Source organism: Adiantum capillus-veneris, chromosome 4 (genome assembly GCF_014529385.1).
Source record: "Adiantum capillus-veneris isolate H3 chromosome 4, ASM1452938v2, whole genome shotgun sequence".
In the NCBI taxonomy this organism is placed as follows: domain Eukaryota; kingdom Viridiplantae; phylum Streptophyta; class Polypodiopsida; order Polypodiales; family Pteridaceae; genus Adiantum; species Adiantum capillus-veneris.
This window is the reverse complement of record NC_140934.1, coordinates 114,063,228-114,089,807: the sequence shown is the minus strand read 5'-3', so window position 1 is coordinate 114,089,807 and position 26,580 is coordinate 114,063,228. Positions and strand designations below refer to the sequence as shown.

At 44.7% G+C, this 26,580-nt stretch overlaps 1 pseudogene; it reads left to right on the top strand.

Moving 5' to 3' along the window:
* Positions 1-2,099: 2,099 nt before the first annotated feature.
* LOC147459837 (uncharacterized) lies at positions 2,100-26,580 on the top strand (annotated as a pseudogene).

Genomic DNA, 26,580 nt, shown 5'->3' with positions numbered 1-26,580 from the left:
AACGTGTATATTACAATCCTCTAGTCCAACTCACACGCCACTCCTTATCGCCCAACACTTCAAAGACCCCACCTAATAAGATGATGCGAAGTTCTGATCACTCTCATGGCCATTTGAAGAGGTCCACCTTGGAAGTATAGATGACGATCAACATGATGCTACAACATAGTAGACATGAATCGGCAATTACGTCCGTTTAGTTAGCATTATTGTCTTTGTCTTAAACTCTCCTTACTCTCTATTATCTTAGTTGTTTGAACTAAACGTTGATAGTGCACGGTGAATGCTAACATATTGTGATTGATTCTTTTAATTACTGAGTAATTGATTGAATTATATTTTAAGTTGGTAAGTGCTATTAATTAGCATAGGTTAGTACCACATTTTATCTGCTCATATCTACAAATACTCTTAATGTAAACTTGGGTTGTAACCCCCTTTTTTGCAACTTGTATGCTGATGCTACTACATTGTCTTCTTGTAATTTATTTCATTAATTGAGGTTAGAAACAATTATAAAATTATTTGTAGGACTTAAAATTTGATGCATTTCCAAATTTATGGACAATATCCTTTGGGTAAGATACTCTGCCAGTGAATAATCGTTTATAATATTTTTTCCTTTCAAACATACTTTATCTTTGTCAATTGATGCTGATCTTTATTATATAATTTTTTCACGCCCTTCACAGGTTGATGTTATAAAATGTTATTGTGGCATTCTCTATAATACTTGCTTCCTCTTTCCCTTTTCTTTAGCACATGTTCTTGTAAATGTCATCATCACGTTTGCTTATCATTTTGTTGCGACAATCATCAGTGATTTAACACTTACTCTCACATATACAATACACTTCACCAAGCACGCTTTCATCTCACACAAACCCTTGGTCACATTACCCAGCAAATTAGTTCAGACATTATGCATTGTTATGGAAAGGATCTTATGGGTTTAACTAAATTGGAATGGAAACATTTCTACACATGTTAGAGCTCCTACGCCTGACGAGGGCAAGACTCTCCGCTCCACGCCTTGTTATGGAAACTTCTTGTTGTTGACACGTGTCTTAGAGTGCCTACGCCTCGTGAGGCAAGACTCTCCGCTTTGCAATAATGTTATGAAAAAATTATGGATGTCGATACATGTGTACTAGAGTGCCTACGCATGGTCAGGCAGGACTCTCCGTGGTTACATTATATGTGGAACTGGCCCACCACATTTGGTCATGATTGATATGAACGAATATGATGAATTGGTAGGCAAGGTGGAAGGGTGACCGATGGTGGTCTATTTGGAACAACATTTTTTATCAATGTTGCAATCCGCACCTATGCACATTTTATGCACTCCCATCACACCATACATATGTTACACAATTTTTTGCTTTACGTTGCTTCCTATTAATCATTGCTACTCTTTTGGTTTTTAGTTACTCGTTGTGTTATGCCGGCAAGTACCCAGCATCTTGTACCTCGCACTCGACTCCACCACTTATGTACCTCGCAACTGAGGACAATTGCTTTTCCAACTCTGGAGTATGTCATGGATAAGGGATATGTACAAAAGAAACTATAAGTAAAATACGTGCAAGAAGGAAATGCTCACTCTTGCACGGGGGAGATTGCACCCAGTGCTCGTGTGTTTCTTCTCACCTCTCCTCTCTTCTCTCTTGTCATGCCGGTGTGGCACTCCACTCTAGGAGGTGCATCTGCATGTGCTCTTTTGCTCTCTCATGCGCTCTATCTCTCTTTGTTGGCGTGCCACTTATATTCTATGCTCATGGTATTTGCCATGTATGCATATTAGATAATTAGTCTGTTTTATATTTGCAGTATATTGTCTTTGGTATTTTGCAAGGTCTTCCACACATCCATTTGTAACAGATTCTGAGATGGAACTTGAGAATGTGGCAGAGAGTGCCACCAAACAAAAGGACCAGTGGGCGCACAGGAAATTTTACTCATGGAGGAAGCTAAATGGTTTGGATTGTGAAATACCTATGGAGGAGATGGATCTCTGAGAGCTTCATGTCATGCTATCAAAGTCTTTTTTGGTAGTGTCCAAGCTAGGGGGTGGCTTGTTTCTGTTCGATACTTTAATGGGTATGTTACGTTGTTTTGATAGGATGATTAAGAAAGAGCAAAATCTAAGGATTGCAAGCACAGGTATTTGCGAGGTTCCTTTCGACATTGTCTAAAACCCTATCTTTAAGAGCACACAAAATGCTTTTTTGGCTGCAATACGGAGAGCAGTTGTTGGTGGCGTTTGCAAAGATAGAAAAAAAGCTTCTGTGATTGGGGTCAGCATGGAAGAGGCAATTTTCGGTGACATCAACTTTAACATTCAGCACGCTCGTGGATGCCATATGCACTTTGCGTTGTTTTGCATGTTACATTTCTCAGTGAGGGGTGGTTTGTAGCTTTATAGGCTAGAGAGAACAACATTAGGAAAAATATGGACTCTCCTTGGGCCTTTTTGATTAGTGAAGGCTTAAGGGAGAACCAATGAGAAGGCTCTTGGGATATCACCTAAAGGGGGAGGAATGGTAGGGGTGCACCCTAATTGTCTCCCTCTTCAATGCTTGGTTCTTAGAGAGAGGTGGGAGGTAGGCTTGGGGGGGGGGGGGGGGGGGGGGGGGGGGGGGGTGGTGTGTGGTAAACACTACAAGAGGCTATTCATATTAGCGACGCTCAAAGAAAAAAATCCCGGCGTCGCTATGAGCGTCGTAAATTTCTTTGGAAATTTGCGACGCTCATAACGATGCCGACTGGGCTAAAAAAATAACAGAGCGCGCCCAAAAACTCAGATCTCAAATCTGAGTTTTTCGGCGCCCTCAAGCAAGGAGCAGGTAACGCTCTCCCTCTCTCTCTCTCTCTCTCTCTCTCTCTCTCTCTCTCTTTTCTTCTCCACACACACACACACACACACAAACACACACACACACACACGAGGAGAGGAAGGAGATCCAGGTATGCTCCTTCCCTCTCCTCACTCTCATGTTCCCTTCCCCTCTTTCTCTCTCCCTCTCTCTCTCTCTCACACACACACATACACACAAACACATAGTGTTTTTGAGAGAGAGAGAGAGAGAGAGAGAGAGAGAGAGAGTACAAACATAAACAAAAACGCACACACACATACATAAACAAAGAATGCACACACACATTGAGAGAGGAAAAGAGAGAGAGAGCATGCATAAACAAAAAATGCACGCATTGAGAGAGAAAAAGAGAGAGAGAACGTGCATAAACAAAAAACACACATTGAGAGAGGAAAAGAGAGAGAAAACATGCATACGATCCAAAAAAACGCACACACATTGAGAGAGAAAGAGAGAGAAACTAATTTAACGTCGTAGGAAACTAATTAAAATTAAAAGACCTAAAGATCTAGCCGATGAGGAGTTGAACTCAAGACCTATTATTCAAGAGGGAAATGGCATAACCAATCTATCATACTTGGCATGGGTGATATAAAGGTTATACCATTTATCTCTTTTTATTGGCACACACATCCACACACGCGCACACACACAAGAAGAAGAGAGTTATAACGTCGTAGGAAACTATCCTAAAAGACGTTAAAGATTAGGTTAGATGTAGACTTACTTTAAATTAGATTTAGGTTTATTTAAGTTAAATTAGATTAGATTTAGGTTTATTTTTAATTAGATTTACGTTTATTTATGCTAGATTTAGATTTACGTTATATTAGATTAGATTTAGGTCTCCATAGACTACGATGCCTGCATGAAGCGGGTGAAGAAAGCCCTCAATGGAATGTAGGGTATTGCTGCCTTCACTCATGGTGGGCTCCGTCGATCCAAAAGTACTGGTGAAATGTCTTCAGAAGATAGGGAAGAAGGTGGATCTTCAGGGCGGCAAGAGTCACTACATCCCCGACACAATGACCATCTAGACAACCTCTAGTCATTCAACAGCAACTTCAAAGTTAGTAACAAGAGCAAGAACGGTCTAAAGGGCCAATTGCTGTCGTCAGATGTGGATGGAGATGAGGCAGTGTTACCGCCTGAAGTTAACTCTCACATCTTTAGTGATGAGAATGCCAACTCTTGCCGAGTTATGTGAAAAATTATGTGTTAAATCAGTTTTAAGGTTCTTATAATCCCTCTTAGTTTAGTTCTTTGTTTTTAATATAACATAATTTACGTTAGATTTAGATTTATGTTATATTAGATTAGACTTAGGTTTATTTAGGTTTACCCACACACACACACACACACACACACACACAAGAAGAAGAGAGTTTTAACGTCATAGGAAACTATCCCAAAACACGTTAAAGATTAGGTTAGATGTAGACTTACGTTAAATTAGATTTAGGTTTATTTTTAGTTACATTTACGTTTATTTAGATTTACGCTTATTTACGTTAGATCGAGTCCACGCAAGAATTACTTACGGTTTAGGGTTTAGAGTTAGACGAACAGTGAAAAGATCTATTGTGAAAAGATGTTAAGATGCTGTGAAGTGCTACAGCTAGAGAAGAGGCAAAGGGGTTTTGTCCACTACATGCAGTATCATGTAGACGTCGGTGTGTAGATTTCTTGTACCCACAAATATAGGTATTGACCAATAAAGACGAGATTATAACCCGGTGGTTCTGATCTCCGTGCACCTCTAGACCGAGGTGTGCGGGGATTGGACATGACTAGAGAATGTGAGGTAGAGAGTGAGAGAGAGAGAGAGAGAGAGAGAGAGAGAGAGAGAGAGAGAGAGAGAGAGAGAGAGAGAGAGAGAGAGAGAGAGAGAGATAAGACGAAGAATGCCAATAGAATATTAAATTTGTTGTCCAGGTTATAAGATTTTTTATCCTCATTATGAGTAGTGACGAGGATGTGGGACCGTCCAACCGAAACACCTATCTCTCAACGAGGGTCTTATGTCCTTGTAATCAATGCAAGCATGCTGTGCGACGGACAAGACGTGTTTCTTTGCAGCACGTTCGCGAATTTGGCGAGTTCGATCCATCTATTATAGATCGAGTTGTTGCCAATTATAACTCGTCGGACTCTGACGCTGGCCAACAAGCAGCAATCTTGCAACCCAATAGACGTGTTCGCAGGCGCTTTGGTCAAGCAGCATATGTGAGGCCACAAGATGTAGCCTCTGACAGCTCGGGGATGATCATGCAGAGCACATTCCCAACGAGGCAATGTTTGAGCCCGAGATTGATGAAATGATCGAGACGATCATGGATTCAGAAAGGCTTATCTATGATGATATGAAAAGTGAAGCCGATACGCCATTGTATAATGGAGCACGTATGTCTAGATTGAAAGCACTCCTGGTTCTTCTCAACATGCAGGCAAAGTTTGGATGGAGTGACAGTAGCGTCACAGCGCTTTTCAGGTGATCTATTACAATTAGTTTACTTTAATAAAACTCTAAATGTATAATGATCTGATAGATTTTTACACGACTGTATCATATTTTTATGTTGTGTAGATTGCTGAAAGAGCACATACTACCAGCTGACAATGTGATGCCAGATTCCGAGATGAAGCAAGAAAGATTTTGCGAAAACTTGGGGATGGATTACAATTCTATCCACGCTTGTCCTAATGACTGCATTCTTTTCAGAGGGGAATACATAGACATGGAGAAGTGTCCGAAATGTGATTCCGAAAGATATCGAGTAGATCTCCACGGGACAAAAATTCCACAAAAGGTTTTGCGACATTTCCCTCTGCTTCCTCGCATCAAGCATTTCTTCGAATGTAAGTCCATGGCCGCCCTAGCATCATGGCATGAGGAGAATAAATCTTCGGATGGTGTGCTACGAATTCCTGCAGATTGCATAGCCTGGAAACATATAGATGGAACATGGTCGGATTTTGCAAGGGAAGCTCGAAATTTACGCTTAGGCCTGGCTATGGATGCGTAAATCCATTTGGTCAAAGATCAACATCTTACAGTGTATGGCCCGTGGTCATCGTCAACTACAACACTCCCCCGTGGTTGACTACGAAGAAGGGGCACCTATGGCTAAGCTTTATTGTGCCAGGGCGATATAAAGTGGGAAATATGGATGTGTATCTTCGTCCACTATTGGAAGAGCTACAACAATTGTGGATTGGCATAGAGGTGGTGGATATGAGCCGACACACAGGACGACAGAATGCTTTGATCAGAGGCATTCTAATGTGGACCATGCATGACTATCCCGGGCTAACAGAATGCTCAGGTGATCTATTGACACTCCTCACTCAGACACTGTAAATCTTGTTTTTTCCCATAGTTGATCTATTATCATGTTATAACTGCCAGGCCCGAAGTTGACCTTAAAAAATTGGATCCGTTGGAGCAATATTGGCCGCAAACAGCGTCTGATGGATCAATAAAACTCCCTAAAGCACCATGGATTTTCACAGGAGCCCAAGAACGCAAAGTAAAAGAGACCATTCGATCTTTGCGGACCCCCACTGGCGTAATGCACTCGCTCCGAACGTGTTTTACTAAAGAAGGAAAGCTTACCGGTTTGAAGTCACACGATTGGCATAAAATGTGTCAGGTACGTTCATAGTGGACTTTGAATATCATTGCATAAAATGTGGACTTTAATATCATTGCTGCACATACTTTACAGTTTATTTTACCGGTTGCCATTGAGGGATGTTTGTCTCTCGACATCCGTAACACAATCTACAAACTTGCAAAGCTGGTGCAATGGATCTCACAAAAGGAGATCAACGTAGACTCCATACCATTCGCCAAACTAAATGCTGCGGAGCTTGTGTGCATGTTTGAGAAATATTTTCCTACTACAATGCTAACCATTCAGGTGCATCTTCTTGTTCACATAGTTGATGAGGTGGAAATAGCTGGCACAGTTCATTCCAGATGGATGTTCTTCTTAGAACGTTTCATGAAAACGCTTAAGGGATATGTGCGTCAAAAGGCACGTCCGGAGGGTAGCATGGCAGAAGGTTGGTTGGTATCAGAGTCCCTAGTGTACATTGGATAGTGGCTAGACGGATTTGATAAAGCCTGGGACACGCTATGGCGAACCATAGATGATGAGCGCATATCTGGGATTGTCATGTGCAATCTTGGTGTTGAGAAGAAGATGACGGAAGATCTAGAGGCTAAAATCAACCGATTTTGCATGCTTCACAATCCAGTGATGCAAAAGTGGATTTCACAATATGAGGATGCAAAGCAAGAGCGACAAAGGGCACGAATCGAGTGGAGACGGGGAAGACGACCACCGATGCACTATCCAGCGGTTCTGGAGAGCCTACCAACCTTCATGAGCTTAAGATGGTTGCACAACCAATTGAAAAGCGCACAACAATGCGGTGACGAAGTGACTGAGGAAGAGTGGGAGTACTCTCGGGGTTGCGCGACCAAGGTAAGTTTGCAATGTACGATTAGCAAGTGACTTTATTTATAAACGTTTGAACGGCCACTCATAATCTTTGTTCGTTGTAGTATAAGTCATACACAGCAGCATGGTGTAAAGGTCGACATTTTAGGGTGGAACGAATCGACAAAAAGCGTTTTACTCAACATTGTGGAATCATGGCAAAATTTGAACAGTCTAGTCGACGACGTTCCTCTTATGCAGATCCTGTGGTGGCGGAACTCACTTACTTCGGCACGCTGCAAGAGATTTTGAGGATCGATTACAAAGGATTTTTTGTCGACTTGTTCAACATGCAATGGTTCAAGATAATCATGGAGGGTCGCAACGCTACTGTGCGTAGAGGAGAGTCTCGTTTTCTTGAGGTGGATTCTACTAAGAAATGGACTGACCTAAGAGACACTTTCGTACTACCCGAGCATTGTGAACAAGTAAGTATGTAAATAGTTAACATCCCCCTTTTACAAGTTATGTGCTTGAAAGCTCTCATGTAAGTTATGTGGCTCTGGCAGGTAATATTTCATCCTACAAAGTCTACATCAAACTGGTGGTACGTCATAGAGGTAGCCCCTCGTAGTGCAAGGACGTATGAAGGCTACCATGTGCCAATCACAACGGCATCAATGGAGGAGATCAGAGAAGATGCTCAATCAGAAGCCGCTGCGGTGGTGCCAGACGAGCATCAAGATGCTACTACTATATGGGGTGCATGCAGAGGAGCTACAAAATGAAACAGAGGATATGTGTTTAAACGGAGAGCTCTATATAGATAAAGGAAGTTATGCTGAGTTATGCGAGGATGAGAGAGAGATCTCTTAAAGCCACAAATATTGTATTTGAACAATTTTGCTCCGTGTTGTAAAAGCTTCATCGTGGAACAATTTTTCTCCGTGGAGCGTCATCGCTCTGGCGCATCATCGCGCGTTCCTACTCCATCCGTATCTCCCTCTCTTTCGGAGCATTCGGCGCGCTCCGAAGCTTTGGCGTCGACGAGACGAGCTTCACACTCGTCTAGACACCGGCGCTCTAGTGGTGGCGGTGGCGGTTGTTGTGGGGATTCCGCTACCGATGCCTCCACACCGCCTCGTGTTCGACGAGGCTCTTTACCCTCCCCTTCTTTGCCCGCCCCCACACCAGCCACAGCATCGCCATCTACGCCAGGTTTTGCACGGCTGACTGTTCCTAGAAGCTACACACCTCTACCTACTCCGCCAGGAGCCACCCCACTCGACACTCCTCGCTTCGGGGCCCAGACGCCGGTGGAGACACCTGACGTCCGTACCCCCATCGACACGCCGCTAGAGACCCCTGCCGGGACACCCAGGTTCACGCGTCACCGGCCAGAGGGCTTGTCTTACTCCATCGACTTCAGCGACGGCATCATCATGGATGATGACGGCAAGAAGGTGATCTCGCGCATGCGTGGTCTTTGCTCTCAGCTGTTTAGACACTACATACTAAACAAATGGAGTGAAGTACCAAGTGATTTAAAAAACAGAGTCATCAGCATACTTCATGATGAGTTTCCCGTTCCAACACGGGATCAGCACTTCAATGAAGACCTGATGAAGATTCGAATGCGGGAATACTGCAAACACAAGCGTTCCGAAGTGCAAAAAGCAATCAAGAATGGGTGGAACAGGCCAGATTGGCTGGCCAAAGAAGATTGGAAGAATGCGAAGAAAGCAGCGCGCGAGAATCCCGACAAGTGGAAGCAACAAAAGGATGCAGCCAGAGCGCGAGTAGAGGCAGGGAGCTCGCACCACTTGGGGAGCGGTGGATGGGCATCATTTGAGGCCGATTTTGTAAGTGTTTTCACATTGCTCTTTATGTTCGATAGTTTAGGGTTTATGAGTTTTTTAATTCTAACATAATGAAATCTTTGTATGTTTTGACAGTGGTCGATGACAGGACGTGATCCCACACCGTACGAGCGCGAGTACGCAGGCAGGAAGGGCTTAAACGCCCTGATGGACATTCTCAATTCTCGCGGCGGCATGGTTAGTATTAGGGTTTACTCTTTTTTATTTTTTGTATTGTTTTATAAATGTCGTTATATGTTTATACTTACTAAAAGCTGTCTTATTGTCTTTTTTTGCAGAATCCGACAGATACGCCGCTTGGACGCGATGAGACGTCTGACTAGACGACGTCAGTTTAGCCGTAGCTAGATAGCATTAGTTTAGGGTTTCTCATAGCTTATGTATCATGAGACGGATTTTATACGTCTTTTTGAACCATGTATATTATTACATTTGTCACCGCAGTTCCTTTTGCCAATCAATTCTTTATGCCTATGATGTTGTACAATTGTCATTATTACATTTGCCAATCAATTCATTTTGCCTATGATGTGTACAATTGTCAATTTTGCAAACAATGCGTCTTGTGGGTGACTATTTTGGGTCTATTATCTACCCTTGCACTTTTTTTAAAAAGTGAATCAAGTACAATATGGTTGATGGGTGGCAGGGCATCACCCAAAAAAAATTCTCTCGGGCGTCGCTATTTATGGCTCTGTAGCGTCGCTATGAGCGTCGCTATAGTCTTCAGTGTAAACATCGCTATAACCGTCGCTATGAGCGTCGCTATGAGCGTCTCTATATAGCGACGCTTATAGCGACGCATCTAGCGACGCATATAGCGACTCTTATAGCGACGCTCTCGTAGCGGCGCTCGTAGCGACGGTTTTAGCGACGCCGGGGGTTATAAAAACCCAATGTATTTTCGTCGCTAACAGCGTCACAAGAGCACACAACCTCTTGTAGTGCCTCTCAGGCACGTTCATGGTTGTGCATGCTCACATTGGGGAGCTTATGTTTCCTAATGTTTCATCGAAAAAACTTAACGAGCAGCGAATATTCATGTACTCCCACAAGTACGTGGTGCCGAAGTCAAGCCAAAGCTATGGTAGGTTAGAAGCCGTGGAGACACCCTCATTGCAGAGTGCAGAATGGCCAACTCCAGACCATTGGGCTTTGCTTTCTTTCAAGCGCAAGGTGCTGCAAGATTTCCAAGGGTCCCTAAAGTTTGGTAAGGCAACCAGATCGGTGGGTCTCAGTTGGCATTGTCCCATTCATTTGTTTGTGCATGCATTCCGCCCTCTACCGATTGTAGAAACACCAACAATGTTTGTTTGCAAAGAAGTTGACATAGATGCAATGGACACCATTTTAGGTGTCAATTGGGGCTATGTTGACGGTTTGCACGATGGTGACCGTTATAAGTGCAATGCGTCCCCCACACAGCTTTGCCTTCGGTATTTGAAAGCAAGGTGCACCTTGTATGCACGGTTTAGCTATGAGAGGTGGATGCACAAACGTGGCAAATGGATACCCTTGCAGCTGACAGCCGAAGAGATTCAATCCTTTGAAATTCGTGTCCGCATGCCCAATAACGAGGTGGAGGTGGTTGCAGTAAATCCGCATTGGAGTCTTGTCAATCTTCGGGAACACTTTGTCATAATGGGATTCAAGGATGTCGGTAATGCAAGTTTCAAACTAGAACAACGCAAGGTCTGCTTTGTGCTTCCTTAGCTATCTTTTCTTATTTTCTGTGGGTTTTTGTATTTTGATTGCCCATTTTTGGTTGTATAGATTGGAAGGCGGATGGAGGCCACTATGCTTGTTTACAAAGATTGGGCTACAGACGAAATCATCTTGTCTAAGTGAATTGGCTTGTAACTTTAATCGTTTATATATTGCATATTTTATTAAAGATTTTGAAAATTTTTAAGGTGTTGTACTTGAGTTTTAAGGTGGTGTAAATTTATTTTTTAAATCCATATTTTTTATTTTTTTTCGAGATAGAATATGTCTATATAAGGAGGACCACCTCCTCATTTCACCATTTTCATCCCAGCATTGCAGAGAGACCTAGCATACCCAATCACGCAAAGAGAAGACATGGCTGCTACTAGTGCTTTAGATGCATTCCTTACTGAGGTTGGGCATGCAAATCACCCTGAGCTTCAAGCATTTTTCACAACCCAGCCCTATTTGGAAACCACCTTGACCCTCCACTCTCAATCTCTTGAGCACATTACTTCATACATTTCCACGTGCATGGGGAGATTCATTGTTGAGTTACCAAACCGACCAGGGCAATGGGTCCCTGAAGGCCTTCTCCACCACATCTACCAAGGGGACAAGCCATTTCATCAGCGGCTTGCACGCTTTGCCACCCTAAACCCGCCGGACAATATGTGCGGCTTGAAGCTGATGATGTGCGAGCAATGCGTAAGGGAAGGATCGGAAACACTTTTTTCTCTGCTTAGGCCATAATGATCTTCCTCCTTCACGAGTGCCCAACAGGCCCTGACGTAGTGCTACCTCACTTGCAGATCGGTGGGGTATTGGCTGATGTGAAGGACCCCAAGCCCGCGGCCATTGACTCATCCGCAGAGGAGAGGACGCTTGCCTTGACCTACCCTGTAGGGATTCAAGGCCTCTTGGAGGCCTCTCCATCAGTCGGTTCATCCTCGGGACCGCCAGAAGGAACCACCACTCGGGATGCCATCCCTGAGGTAGAGATTACCCGCTTCTCCTCCATTGTGGTGGGTGGGGAGGAGTTTGTGTTTATGCACGATCTGGAGAAATCCTTTGAGCTTCGCATGGATGAGTGTTTCGCCATCCTCGATGCCCATGGAAAGTTTGATCTTGATACCACCACCTCCCATGACGATGATCTCCTACTGCCCATGGGAAATACTTTGGCGGACACAGTGGCGATCGCACAAGCCGAGGTGGCAGCGGCTGAGCAGACCAAGGTCTCTAAGGAGGAGTTTGTGTCCGTGCAAGCCATGTGTTTTGCTAAACGCGCAAGAGTGGATTCACCACCACCTGCTGCAACACCTGTTTTGCTTGATCCAAAGGGGAAGTCAAGCGTGGATCTTTACTTGCACCCGGATGCCGATGAGGAGGATCGTAGACAAGAGGTATAGATGCTCACTTACATTTGATTGTTACAAATGATTTTGTTAATGTTATATCATAATTCTGTGCCATATCTCAGAAAACCTATGTTCTGCAGGATGTTCTGGAGGTTGACGCCTGGGCGCAACGGTCAGGGGGGAGGAGGACGCCGTTCGGACCTCAAGCGGCACTTGCTCACTACCTCGGCACACTTCCCACCGGTGTCGTGGTGTTTGTCCATGACGACTACTCTCCCAATGGTCGCTACAACATTTTTGTTCTCCGTTCACTCTCCAAGGCGTTGTGTTTAACAACACTTGCCCAAACGGCCAACCTTGTAGTGCTTGTAAAGAAAGATTTTGCAATATCCACTTTCGGTGTAAACTTTCGTGGGTGCCTTATTGCCCATGTCAGCATGAACCAAGCTGTAGGGGTTAATGACACCCAAGAAATCACAACCACTTTACTTAACAGGGAGCCACCCCAAAAGGCCAAGCGCCAAAAAATTGTAATTAGAAAGATCCTAAAGCAAAAGCTGGATATCATGTAAAGCATTGATTTCTTTAATGAAACTAATTTTTGTTGTCTATGGCTCTCTTTCTTGCAAGGTTTTGAATTTCTTATATGTTGGGCTTCCATTGTGTATGAGAAGCACCATAATTTTTGCTATGACTACTAAAGGGTTTGGCAGGCATTAAAATTTAAAAAATGTATACTTTGTTATATCTAGGCTTCCAAAGTTATGTATGTGCCTAGTAAAGCGATTGGAAGTCCCTAAACAATGTTGCCACAAGGGCACGCATTAGGGCTTTCCATCAGCAGATGAAGTGTGCAAATGCGCGCCCTTGTGGCAGATGAAATTGGACACATCTAAGAGCATACCCAAGTACAAAACAGAGTGACAAGGCATTAATACCCAGTTGCAAAAGAGAAACGCATGGATACCCAGGTAACCTTAAGCCCATCTTGCCCCAGATACCTAAAGATGTATTAACAAACCACAAAACTATGGCAATATCTAAACCCTTCTTGGAGAATAGGAGCATATCCAGTTACAAAACAGAGTGAGAAGACAATAATACCCAGCTGCAAAACAGGAAGACATGGATACCCAGGTAACCTTAAGCCCATCTTGCCCTAGATACCTAAAGTTGTATTAACAAACCACAAGAGTAAACTTTGTGGCAATATCTAAGCCCTTTCTGGAGTTTAGGACTGACATGGACTAAGGGGGGATGAATTCCAGCAGCATCTATGCTAATTGAAGCATTGAAGCAAACAAAACATACTTATTGCTTGTCAAAATTGTCTGGAAACCACTGGAGAGTGTCAGCAAAGCACTAGGAGAGGCTGCCATAAGGGCACGCATTATGTCCATCCATAGGCCTCTGGAAGCCCCAAATGCGCGCCCTTGTGGCAGCCAACTTGGGGGCATTCCAAGCCATTTTGAACACTTTGTAGATGTTTTTGCCATGCAATAGTGAGTCACATAGCATGGATACATCAGGAAGTGCATGCCCCACTTAGCCAAGGTGCTAAACGTAGGCAATTTTTCACAATAACAAGCTAATGGCTACCGTTACATACAGTAGAAGGTAGACAAAACTTGAACCAGTGCTACATTGCATGGTACACAATTAAAACAATACAATGCACACTGGGGTATACAATAAAAGACGCTTATATTCAAATTCTTCCCAATACAATGCACAGAGTGGGATATAGAATCAAAAGACGCTTGTATTCAAATTCTTCCCAATCTTGGAGTTCCGTAAATACAAAAAGGTTGATGCCTAATTACAAGCTACTCCTCATGGCGCAAACGGCGAGCAAGCTGCATATCCTTGGGCATAATGGTTACACGCTTTGCATGGATGGCACAGAGGTTAGAATCCTCGAATATGCCAGTTAAATATTGCTCTGCTGCCTCTTGGAGTGCCTCTATGGCCACGGCGCCCATCCAAAACTGAGTGTTGTACAATTGCAAAAACTCCCTGCATAGCCTTGCAAAAGGGGCCCTCCGAATCAAGAGCTCGGTGCTCTTTTGATAGTGTCGAATCTCCGCAAAATCACGGCTGCGCTTTCATACCTTCTGAGGTCGACGTGGAGGTGCATTTTTGGCACGAGTCGGGGCAGCTTGCTTCCTCTTCTTGTAGACAATGCTCTTTCTCTTTTTTTTCTGCACAGGCACTTCCAACACCTCATAATCGGATTCCACCCACTCTCCATCTGATTCGTTCTCTTCACTATCGACTGGATGTGATAGTGTAGGTCCACTCCCTTTAGGAAGTGTCTTACCCCCAATAGACATGTGATCCTGATAAGTTTGTATTTGGACGCCAACCCATGGGGCATCTTCATCCGTTTGTGTCTCTTCGGAGCCTTCTGACGGCTGCTTTTGGCTGTTTGTTTCTTTGCCCTGGTCACTCTCATCCTCCCTGTTGCCATCAGAATCGTTGGAGTCCGATGAATAGACAACAAGAAAATGCTTTCGTCTCTCTTTTGCTGCTGTAGAGGACTGGCCATGCTGATTTGAAGCTCCAGCTTCTTCTATGTGGACTTCACCTTGAGCTTGTGAAGTTCCAGCTTCTGTTGTTGTACCTTTGAGTCGTTGGCCATCCGGCCCCTCTGGATATGCAATCCTAGCCGTTTGTTTTGTTTGTGCCATGGTTGCACCTAGTAGGGAAGATGACAAAATGAGCCTCTTCAACCTTTAAATAGGTTTTTTTGAGATTTGGGCCCTTTCACACTATGCCGCCAATTGAGTGAAACTCAAATAAAGCAATTGAATTGAACAACTAAACCTGGATCATGCGGACGGCTGACGCGACGCCCAAACGCTGCCTTTTCGATATTTAGTTGCACGCCAAGCTTCGTGGCCGAGGGACGCTCACGAGCGTTTCCACTTCTCGGATGCTACAGTACGGGAAGCGTTGCGTAACTGCTTTGCTAACGTCGATTCTCTTGCTTTCTCAATAGTACGAGTTCTCCCAAAGGTGTGCCTAAAAAACCAATTAAACATCTCTTGGAGGTAGTTGGAGTGTGAACTACCACCACCATGCCGAGTATTCTTAAAGTAGACTCCTTTTGCTCGATAGTGGGACTTCTCCATGCCTTGTGTACTCCATATATCAAGCGAACCATAGCGGTCCATGAAGTATGCACCATGCACATAGAGAATGTGCTAAAACAACCAAAAAGGAGATAAGCGAATAGAAAAGTTACATTTTCAAACATTGCATATGTATTAAGTCCGTTAAAAAAAACCATGTAGTGTGTAATCTTGCTTTCAGACCATCCGTCCTTAGTGTCCTTTGTGAATTCATAAAGCACCTTCTTGAACTCCTCTCACTGCTCAACGGTGGTGCTTGAAAGATTCATCAATTGCACAACCTTTTGAAAGGATGACCATACTAGCTTGCGTTGGTTAGCAACCTCCACATTGGGATCTTTGTCCGTCGTGCATGAACACAAATCTTTCCACAACTCCCACCGCTTCTCACTTGCTAGATCGACACTTGCCTTGGATACCTGCATTGGAGACTTTGACATCTTCTTGAAAAATCGACGTGCTTTGGTTCCATTCATGGAAACCTTCTGCGCACTAGTAGCTGTTTGCATCTGAGCTTGAAGATTGTGGAAACTCCCATTGAGCAACTGCCAATGACGCAAGTAGATCTCGGACCGCGTAATCTCGTGTTTGTTGAGTCTCTTGCAGTAGCCCAACAAACCTTGCTCTCCATTTCCAACGTATTGCAATAGTGATGGAATGTTTGTAAAAGACGGATGAACATTGAGAGAAGGATCCTTTGGATACAAGCATCCATCTGTCCAGTCTTCTCCCCTTGAGCGCGGCGTTCGTTGGCTAAAGGTAATGTACCCAAGCATGTTTTCATTGTCGGAACATACTCTTGAGGTAGGCGTAGGAAAAGCCCTGGAGACCTACCGCGCGAAGAGCTTGCTGGGACATTGGTCACGTCGTCAAGAGGCATTGTAGGATGGAGAGATAGAGCTTGAAAGATGGAGAGATAGAGCTTGTAGGATGGAGAGATGGAGCTTGAAGGATGGAGAGATGGGTGTGTAGGTGCAGCAGCAGGTGCAGGTGCAATGGGGATGGGTGTAGGAGAGGAGCTTAGATTAGGAGAGAGAGTTTTCAATTTTGGGGGGAATTTTCTAAAAGTTTGGAGGGAGTCAAAAAATGTTGAATTTTGAGTAATTTAACTTAAAAATCTTTTTTTTTATTATGTGTATATGTTGGGGGTACTTTTTAGGTGGGAATAGAGTTTTTTTGAAAGTTTTTGAAAAAAGTCATTTTTTTTACCTCTTTGACCCACGGATTTGCTTAGGTGGCATGGGAGAGTTAAGAGGCCACTTACAAGTTGGCCAAAAAGGTAGAGAGAGAAGACCCCCTACCCCCCTACTTTTCAAATGGTTTACCCCCCCCCCCCCCCTTCCCTACTTTTTAAATGGTTACCCCCCCCCCCCCCCCCCCCCTTCCCCCTACCTTTTTAGGGGTCAAAGGTGGAGGAGACCCTACCAAAATAGCCCCATTCAAAGCCTTTGTCCCCCTTAATCTTGGCAGGCTTCCTTTAAATTAGGGATTCTTACAAGGCCCATGGAGAGTCTATTTTTTTCCTAATGATGTTCTCAAGGGGCAATGACGAGCTTGGATCCTATGTCAGGTATGATTCTATTCTGGTGATGATTTATATTTGGGATTTAAGACTTATGTTTGGTTGAATATTGTTTGTTGTAGGTTTTGTGAAAGATCAAGCAAAAATTATAAGGTCGACTTAATGTTGCATTACCAACCGAAACATTTTAGGCATGCTCTTACTATCCATGATGGTGATGTGGTTGCGACATTTGATCAACTCATGTGTCACATGCCGCCGATTGTTGAGGCCGATAGAAATCTTCACTTTGTTTTCTTACAATCAATCAGTAGTCCTCGCACAAAGGTGATTGGCAGCCTGTGTGACTGGTTGCTTGTGACTATGACTAGTGGTTTCTTGTGACTATTGTAGTTTTGAATCCATGAAATCAAATAAACCTTGCAAGTTTATTTTATGATGGTTGCAGGTTTGGTATAGCCAAGATCGGTGATGGCCCGCTTTCGGAGCCTAGCTATGGGAACCAACCCCAACCGGGGAGCGTGAAACAAATTTTTTTTTTTAAAGTTTTTTCTTGACTGTGCATACGCCCACAGTGAGCCACCAAGCATGGCACCCCTCCCTCCCTCTCCTCCATGATTCCCCCCCTCTCTCCTCCATTATCACCATCCTCCCTCCCTCTCCCTCTCGAGAGTTTGTTTGCAAGTAGCCAAGGCTCTCTCTCTCTCTCTCTCTCTCTCTCTCTCTCTCTCTCTCTCTCTCTCTCTCTCTCTCTCTCTCTCTCTCTCTCTCTCTCTCTCTCTCTCTCTCTCTCTCTCTCTCTCGTTCCTGTGTCGCGGGGCATGTTAAAAATCCGTCTCTCTCTCTCTCTCTCTCTCTCTCTCTCTCTCTCTCTCTCTCTCTCTCTCTCTCTCTCTCTCTCTCTCTCTCTCTCTCGTTCACACCATAGTCTCTCTCTCTCACCCTCGTTCTCTGTGTTAAAAAAAATTTCTCTCTCCCTCTCGTTCCCACACACACACACATACCGACACACATATACACACTTACACCCACATACACTCCCACATAGCCAGCAGAATCTCTCTCTCTTTTACCATACACAGACACGCATGAGCAAGAAGAAAAGATAAAGAAGGAGCTTGACATCAACGCCCAAACAACGAAGAAGAACGGAAAAAATCATGCGACGACAACGACGAATCAAGAAACGACGCCGAAGGCATGCTCCGATCGGCCCCGAAAGTGACGAACACTCTACACCGACACACCAGCAAAGCCTGCCATTGATCGACATTTTTTCCACAATGCATCTTCGCAGTAAACATCCGTAGGGTAATCTATTTTTCTTTTTTCAAGCCAAAACCTTGTATAAAAAACAATTGTATATTGCCACTCTCTCTATGTGATGGTCACAAAGGCCCACCTAGGAGATATCGTTTTAAGGTTCTTCTAAAACAAAGGCGCAAGGGTCAATGATCTGGGACCCCAACTCCTTGCTTTGTCTCTCCTAATTAGGGTCCTAACTTAATCAGATTATCCTAAATTAATGTAGCTTGCACCTATAAAAGAACACTGACAGGTCACTATGAGGGGCAACACTTGAGAAGGAAGCCATGCACACACCCTGACTCCAAGGGTCGGCACACACAAGAGTAGAATCTCCCTGTATATGGGATTTTCCCTAGAGAACACACTATAGGCTCTCTCTCTCTCTCTCTCTCTCTCTCTCTCTCTCTCTCTCTCTCTCTCTCTCTCCACGATCTCCATCTCACCGAAACTAAGTTTTTTGTTAATACCACTTTGAATCAGGATTTTCCTCACATCCCGAGGGGTTTTCATGATCTACGTCTACGTCCCTCTCTCTCTCTCTCTTTCTACGGTGTGTAGTATTAGTGTTATTTTAATCACTATTGCCAGCGTCCTAGCTGCTCAGAGCTAGGTGGTGCCCCCTCTTCACTCCCGGTGACAAGTTTAGTGTGCACGGTCCTGGCATTGAGGCCATCGGGGTCCGTTTTGCACTTGCGCTTGTCATTTGGTGTCCCCACTGAGGAGGGCTTCTCGAAAACCTTCAGTTTACAACGCTAAAAATGATGCACGTCGTCGACCATGGACAAATGGATGTGGGAATTCTCCAATTGGAGAACATAGGAGGAATAAATTGAAGAAGCACTGACCGCCTTTATCGAAGTGCTGCTGTCGGAATAGACCATCGTCAACATCCAAGAAGTAAGTCCTCCGTCTTGCATCTCTTCCTCTAACTGCAAATCAAGAGCCACTCGAGTGAGGGCTGTAGGCTGCTCTCGTTACCGTCGCCCACCGCACTCTATCAATTGGTGCCGTCAACAGAGGTAGAAAAGAAGCGAAAATCCTCTACATCAACGTCCACCACGAAGAGGTCATCCATATCAAGGAAGGAAAAAGGTCCGTAAGGCCTCTCTTCTTGAAGGAATATGCAAGTAAAGGTATAGCCTCTGCTCCCAAGTGACCCAAAGGGGCTGCTCATGCCAAAGGAAAAGGAGGACTAGGCCAATCCGAAATCACATGACCCCCAAGTAAGAAGAAACACCTGGCCACATGAGTACTTCGAGTTTGAAAAGCAAAATTGTGTCTAGGCCGCCAAAAAGAAGGTTATCCAAATCAAAGCGATGGAGATTGCCTATCGATTCGCGCGGCGCATGCGAGTGCTGCCAGTTCACTTCGACAACCCCAAAGCAAACGTGGTAAGGAGGTTCCCATACCGTAGAGAGGAGTGGTTTGGCTACTATCTTTGTTGTTTTGGAGGGCGGGTAGAGGGCCTTCCTCCTCTCCCCGTACAACTCATCCTGAAGAAACTGTCTACCACGAGTGAAACCCAGTGGGCCGGAGACAAGTTACAACTAAATGGTGTAGAGTTCATGCAACAAGCCGGCTACGGTAACTACTTGCAGCTGCTGCTAGCTAAAAGGCTAGGAGTGGTCAAACACGTTGCCATCACTCCGTACGTGCTTAGCAATGAAGGAAAGGTGGAGCCTATGAAGGGCGATGACCTCCTGTGGATGTGTCAACTTGTCAACACCGGCATGGTAAGGATGTAAGTAAGTACTCTACACTTTCTGTATCATGGATAACGGACCAACCGCTTTTCTATTTAGGTTTCTGCAACACATGCATGTAAATACATATGTAGATAGGAAGATCTTCTATCAGCAGAAGATTGTGTATATGTTTGGTGCTGCAGTGCTAGGAGAGATCCTTAGCTCCCCAAACCCCATTATCCTCCCCGTGTTGGATTACCACCACTCCTTCAATGTTTCCATTTTCATCCTATTTTAATCTATCCACCCAGCCTTGTAAGAAAGCCGCTATAAGTCGCTAAGTCATTTGTGTTTAAGGAAAAAAAGTTTGAAAGAAATCTTTTTTTTTTTGCAATGGCAAACGTTTCCTTCCCAACCTTCACAGGTAATGTGGGGAAAGATGCTTCAGATTTCCTTGATAATCTTGAAATAGCATGTGTTGTCTCTGGAAGGGATGACGATGCTTCACGTCTGCGTATTTTTTTGCTTCTAATGAAAGTGGAAAGCAAGATCATGGTATAACACCTTGGTGCAGGCCACCAAGGAGAGCTGGGATCTACTAAGAGCAGCATTCCTAAGGCGTTTTGGAGAAGGCACCACATCCGAGAAGCTATGGCAATTGCTGATGGAGTTGAAGCAAGGAAGTATGGTTGAGTATACAGCATACAAATCAAATTTTGTGGATCTATGGGGACAATGGGTTGCATCGTTGAGGGATGGTGAAGGGGCACCCGATTTCCTAAAGAAAGACAGGTTTGTGGCTGGTTTCTGGCCAATTCCTAAAGAGAAGGTGAGGGAAGGTTTCCTGCTACATATGAGGTAGCAGTTGAAGTAGCCCACCTTAAAGATAAGAAGTTGCATCTACAAGCCAGAACTATCGAGAAAGGGGAACCGGGTAGGGTCCCGACCACACCTAGCCTCACTTGTAGCAGCCGTCCAGAGAAATCAGCCATAGGAACCGGCTGAAGATCAACAAGACCTGCTCAAATGAATCACCACTCAGTTAGAGAATCTTTCAGTACATATGGTGCAGCAAGTGCATGCACCTGCCAGAAATCCAGATCAAAGAAGAGGGCAGCAAAATAGAATCAGGACTACCATTGTTACAAATGTGGAGAGGATGGCTATGGTATGTACTACAGTCCTCATCCAAGAAGGTAGAACTTCAATAGAGGAGGAAGACAGAATCAGATCTCTCCACCAAGGGCGAGGCCACCACCACCGAGGCAACTAGAGCTGATTCCACCGGTCCAAATCCTTCGACCACCCATACAACCACCACCACCACTGCAACCTCTCATTCCACCGTTACCTCCACCACCTTTTGGAAACCAAGCAGTAAGTGTCATTAGCCTTGAAGCTAAAGGGAAGGCAAAGGTAGAAGAGCGTGTCAAAGAGAAGGAAAAAGGGAAAGGGAAAGTAGAAGAGGTGGATGCCATGGGAGTGAAGCGTGCTAGGCACAAAGAGGCCTCTCAAAGGGAGGAGAAGATGAAAGGAAAATGAGAGTCTAGCAAGCACGCGTCTAAGCCTCTCGATGGAAGATCGACATCGTGGAGTTTTCACTGGGTAAGTATGCTAAACCATATGACCTAGTTCAAGATGTATTAATGCAGGGTCCGAAGGTAACCTGGCCCCAGTTACTCCATCTTGCACCAAGGATGAGGAGACAATGGATGAAGATGGTAAGTACAAGAAAGTCAAGACCAAGGATAGCTGGGGCTATCTCAGGGAGGAATCTTGACGACATACTACATGTCATGGATGCCCACATCAAGGGGCAACGTATCTCAGACGTCTACATAGATGGTGGCACACAAATATGTGTCATGACTGAGAAAATGATGCACCATCTAGGCCTAGAGGTAAGTAGGCTAGCACCCTGCCGAGCTAAAATGGCAAATAATGTCAAAGTGAAGTGCGTAGGTCTTGTGAATGCAGTCAAGGTGAAGGCATTCAACACCGAAGTGGAGGTAGATATTTTTTTCATGCCGCACAAAGGGGAGGGCTACCCTATCATTCTTGGAAGGCCATGGATCATGGCTATGGAGGCTAAGCAAGACTGGAGTATCGGAATGATCCAGATGAAGGATGCTAAAGGAAAGTCCATATTCTACAACATGAAGACTAGGAAGCAACACAACACGATCTTGGAGGCATCGGAAGATGAATTCACTAGTGACTTTTTGACCACCTCGAGAGAAGAGATGACAACAACTGAGGAGAGCGACAATAGCATCAAAGTGATGGGAGTCATCCTCAAAGATCCAAAGAGATTGACACAACCTGAAACACCACCGGAGAATCAAGAGGGACCATCAAGTATGTAACCCTTGGTGGATACAAGTAAGTTACATCAGATGCTCTCCAGTGAGTTAGCTAGTGAAGAGAGAGAAGAATACATCTCTATGCTAGGTAGCTTCACCACACTTTTCATTGATGGTTATGACAAGATCACAGGGATCACAATGGTGCAACACCGCATAAGACTCAAGGAAGTAAGTAAGCCTGTACTGCAAAAGCTCACAAGACTTGGGGTAGTTCAGCACAAGAAGCATTGCTCAAAGAGGTAAGGAATTTGCTACGAGCAGGTTTCATTTACCCCATCGAAGACTCGGAGTGGGTCTCTCCAGTGGTGGTCACGCCAATGAAGAACGGTAAGTGGACGGTTTGTGTAGACTACAAACCTCTCAATGCAGCAACAAAGAGGGATCATTTTCCCCTCCCATTCCAAGATAAGATTCTCAACGAGGTAACAGGTCATGAGCACTACACAGTATGTGATGGCTACTCAGGATACTTTTAGATTAGCATTGTAGAAGAAGACCAAAAAAGGACAACCTTCATAACACCATGGGGATGTTTTGCTTACAAAGTGATGCCTTTTGGACTCACCAACGCTCCGGCCACATTCCAATTCTATGTAACTTTTGTCTTCCAGCATATTTTGGTAAGTCAATACGAGTTTTCATGGATGATTTCTGCATCTACAGCTCTTGCTCCCTCCATTTGAGCAAGGTCTATGATGGCATGGGCTAGGTTGCAAACCCTGGGTGGCCAGCTTAACGTAGATAAGTGTCACATTGGTGAAAGCAAGGTCACTCTGCTCTGCCATGTAATTTCAGGAAAAGGAATTGAAGTTGACCCAAGCAAGGTTCAGGCTTTAGTATCTTTGTCATCACCCACAACAGCTAAGCAATTGGTCTCTTTCCTTCAGAAGGTAAGGTACTTGAGAAGGTTCATTCACTTGCTCTTAGACAGGGAAGATGTGATCAACTACTATGCAACACAAGCAGAACGACGCTGACTCACATTCAATCAAGGGCTTAAGGAAAAGGGTCTGAAGAAAGGCATGTTAGTATTGAGATACGACAACAGATACGACACTGGGAAAGATAAGAAGTTTTAGCCATTCGTCATCAAAAATTGATATGCCAATGGTAGCTACAAATTGATGGAAGCAGATGGTTGAATTCCCAAGCCAGAGTCAATGGATGGAGGCTCAAAAGGTACTTCTGAAGGTTTGATCCGGAGTTCATGGTAGATATTTTAGAGGAGGGAGAACCCTCCAACTCCGTTGCTAGAGAATCAGAAGCAAAGCTAGAGGTATAAATGCCTCTAGCCAAAAGGGGAGAGGGCTATTGATGGCCCGCTTTTGGAGCCTGTCCGTGGGAACCAGCCCTAACCGGGGAGCATGAAATTTCCTTGATTGTGCAAGCTGCCACCACCCTCTCTCTTGCTCACGCATGCGCCCACAGTGGGCCGCAAAACATGGCACCCCCTCCCTCCCTCTCCTCCATTATTCCCCCCCTCTCTCCTCCATTATCACCATCCCTCCCTCTCGTTCGTTTGCAAGCAGCCAAGGCTCTCTCTCTGTCTCGCTTGTCATCAACCATGGCTCCACTCCAACCAAGGGCCACCAGCCTCCCTTATCTGCCAAGTGCAACAGGAACTCTCTCTCTCTCTCTCTCTCTCTCTCTCTCTCTCTCTCTCTCTCTCTCTCTCTCTCTCTCTCTCTCTCTCTCTCTCTCTCTCTCTCTCTCTCTCTCTCTCTCTCTCTCTCTCTCTCTCTCTCTCTCAACACACACCTCACACCTCCCTCTCTCTCACCCTCGTTGACTCCCGCTCTCTCTTTCCGTCTCTGTGTCGGGAGCATGGAGATAGGCACTCTCTCTCTCTCATTATTTACACACACACACACACTCACCCTCAGTCCCTCTCTCCCCATCACCCACTCTCTCAGCCTCTCTCTCTCTCTCTCTTTCGTTTAGCCTCTCTCTCTCTCTCTTCCTCATTCCTGTGTCGCAGAGCATGTAAAAAATCCCTCTCTCTCTCGCGTTAAAACCATAGTCTCTCTCTCTGACCCTCGTTCTCTGTGTTAACAAAATCTCTCTCTCCCTCACGTGCCCCCACACACATATACACACACACTCCCACATAGCTAGCAGAATCTCTCTCTCTCTCTGTCTCTCTCTCTCTCTCTCTCTCTCTCTCTCTCTCTCTCTCTCTCTCTCTCTCTCTCTCTCTCTCTCTCTTACCATGCACATACACGCATGAGCACACATACGCAATTACATACACACTACACACTTACACTCGCATGCACACATTCAAGCAAACACTCGCACGTCGTACGCACGCACAAGAAGAAAAGATAAAGAAGAAGCTCGACATCGACACCCAAACAGTAAAGAAGAACGACAAAAATCACGCGATGACAATGACGAATCAAGAAATGACGTCGAAGGCATGTGCCGAACGGCCCCGAAAGTGACAAACGCGCTACATCGACACACCAGCAAAGCCCGCCATTCATCGGCATTTCGTCCACAATGCATCTCCGCAGTAAACATCCGTAGGATAATCTATTTTTTTTGTTTTCAAGCCAAAATCTTGTATAAAAAACCAATTATATATTGCCACCCCTCTCTAGGTGATGGTCACAAAGGCCCACCAAGGACATATCATTTTAAAGTTCTTCTAAAACAAAGCAAGGGTCAACCATCTGGGACCCGGCTCCTTGCTTTGTCTCTCCTGATTAGGGCCCTAACTGAATCAAATTATCCTAAACTAATGCAGCCTGCACCTATAAAAGAACACTGAGAGGTCACTATCATGGACAACACTTGGGAGTCAGCACTTGAGAAGAAAGCCATGCACACACCCTGACTCCAAGGGTCGCCACACACAAGAGTAGAATCTTCGTATATATGGGATTGTCCCTAGAGAACGCACTATAGGCTCTCTCTCTCTCTCTCTCTCTCTCTCTCTCTCTCTCTCTCTCTCCCCCCCCCCCCCCCCCCACGGTCTCCATCTCGCTGAAACTGAAGTTTCTGTAAATACCACTTTGAATCAAGATTTCCCTCACATCTCAAGAGGTTTTCATCGTCTATGTCTATGTCTACATCCCTCTCTCTCTCTCTCTCTCTCTCTCTCTCTCTCTCTCTCTCTCTCTCTCTCTCTCTCTCTCTCTCTCTCTCTCCCCGGTGTGCAGTATTAGTGTTATTTTAATCACTAGTGTCCACGTCCTAGCGCTCAAAGCTAGTGGTGCCCCCTGTTCACTCCCCGTGACGAGTTCGGGCATGCACGGTCTTGGCGTTGAGGCCGTCAGGGTCCATTTTGCGCTTGCACTTGTCACCGGGTTTTTGTGAAGGTTTTGACTGGTCTTGTCAAAAGTATTAGTGATATATCAGGAGTGGGAGGAAACTTTAGTAACAAGAGACTTTGTAATACGTGTGTGACTCGAATGAGTCTTGGACAGGTGTCTCGCGAGTGGGGATGATGGTGACTAGTCACAAGCATGTCACTTCATATGACAAACACAATTTGGTAGGTAAAGTTCGAATGGCAACTTCCCAAGATATCTTATCCTAGCCATATGATGCATCAGGAAAGTTAAATGCATACCCACAAGTTTTGGAGGAGAAGTATAATGATTTTGTTCAAAATATTGAAGGTGGTCCTTTGCTTTTGTGGAGATGCTTATTTTTTGTACATAATTTGTTGACTACTGTATTTTTGTGTTGTGTGTACAGATGTTGGAAGCATGGATAAGAGTAATGGTGCTGATTTTTCTTTTGTTAATAAAGAAAATGTTTCAAGTGTCATGAACATGGAGCAGACAATGGTGGGTTTTAAACACGAGACTCCGGGTGTAAATGCACAGAAGTCAGCAGGAGGTCATTTTTTTTGGACAACTTCTGAGATGGTTGTCGATGGCTTTTTATGAAAATGTTGTCACTTGTGGTGGCTCGATTTGTGAGGTGCTGGCAAGAAAGTAAGTTGTGTTGGAAGTGGGGTCTTAAGATTGCAAGAGGGGTGCGAGGTGTTGGTACTTAAAGTGAAGATGGAGGTAGTGGCCTAATACAATTTTCAGGTGGGATCTACTTTGTTTCGTACAAAGTTGGGGATGATATCCCCTTTGACGAGTCACTTTTGAATAATCTTCCACATGCAACAGCACAAGCTCTCGGTGTTCCTTTGCAGAGTCCTCCAAGTGTTGGAATGCACTTATTTCCTGGTTTAATATGTCCAATTGTGTAGTCAATGTCTATGTCAAGAAAGGCGATTCTTGTGTAGTTGATCTAGGTGCTCATCCTGGTCATATGAGCAAGTAG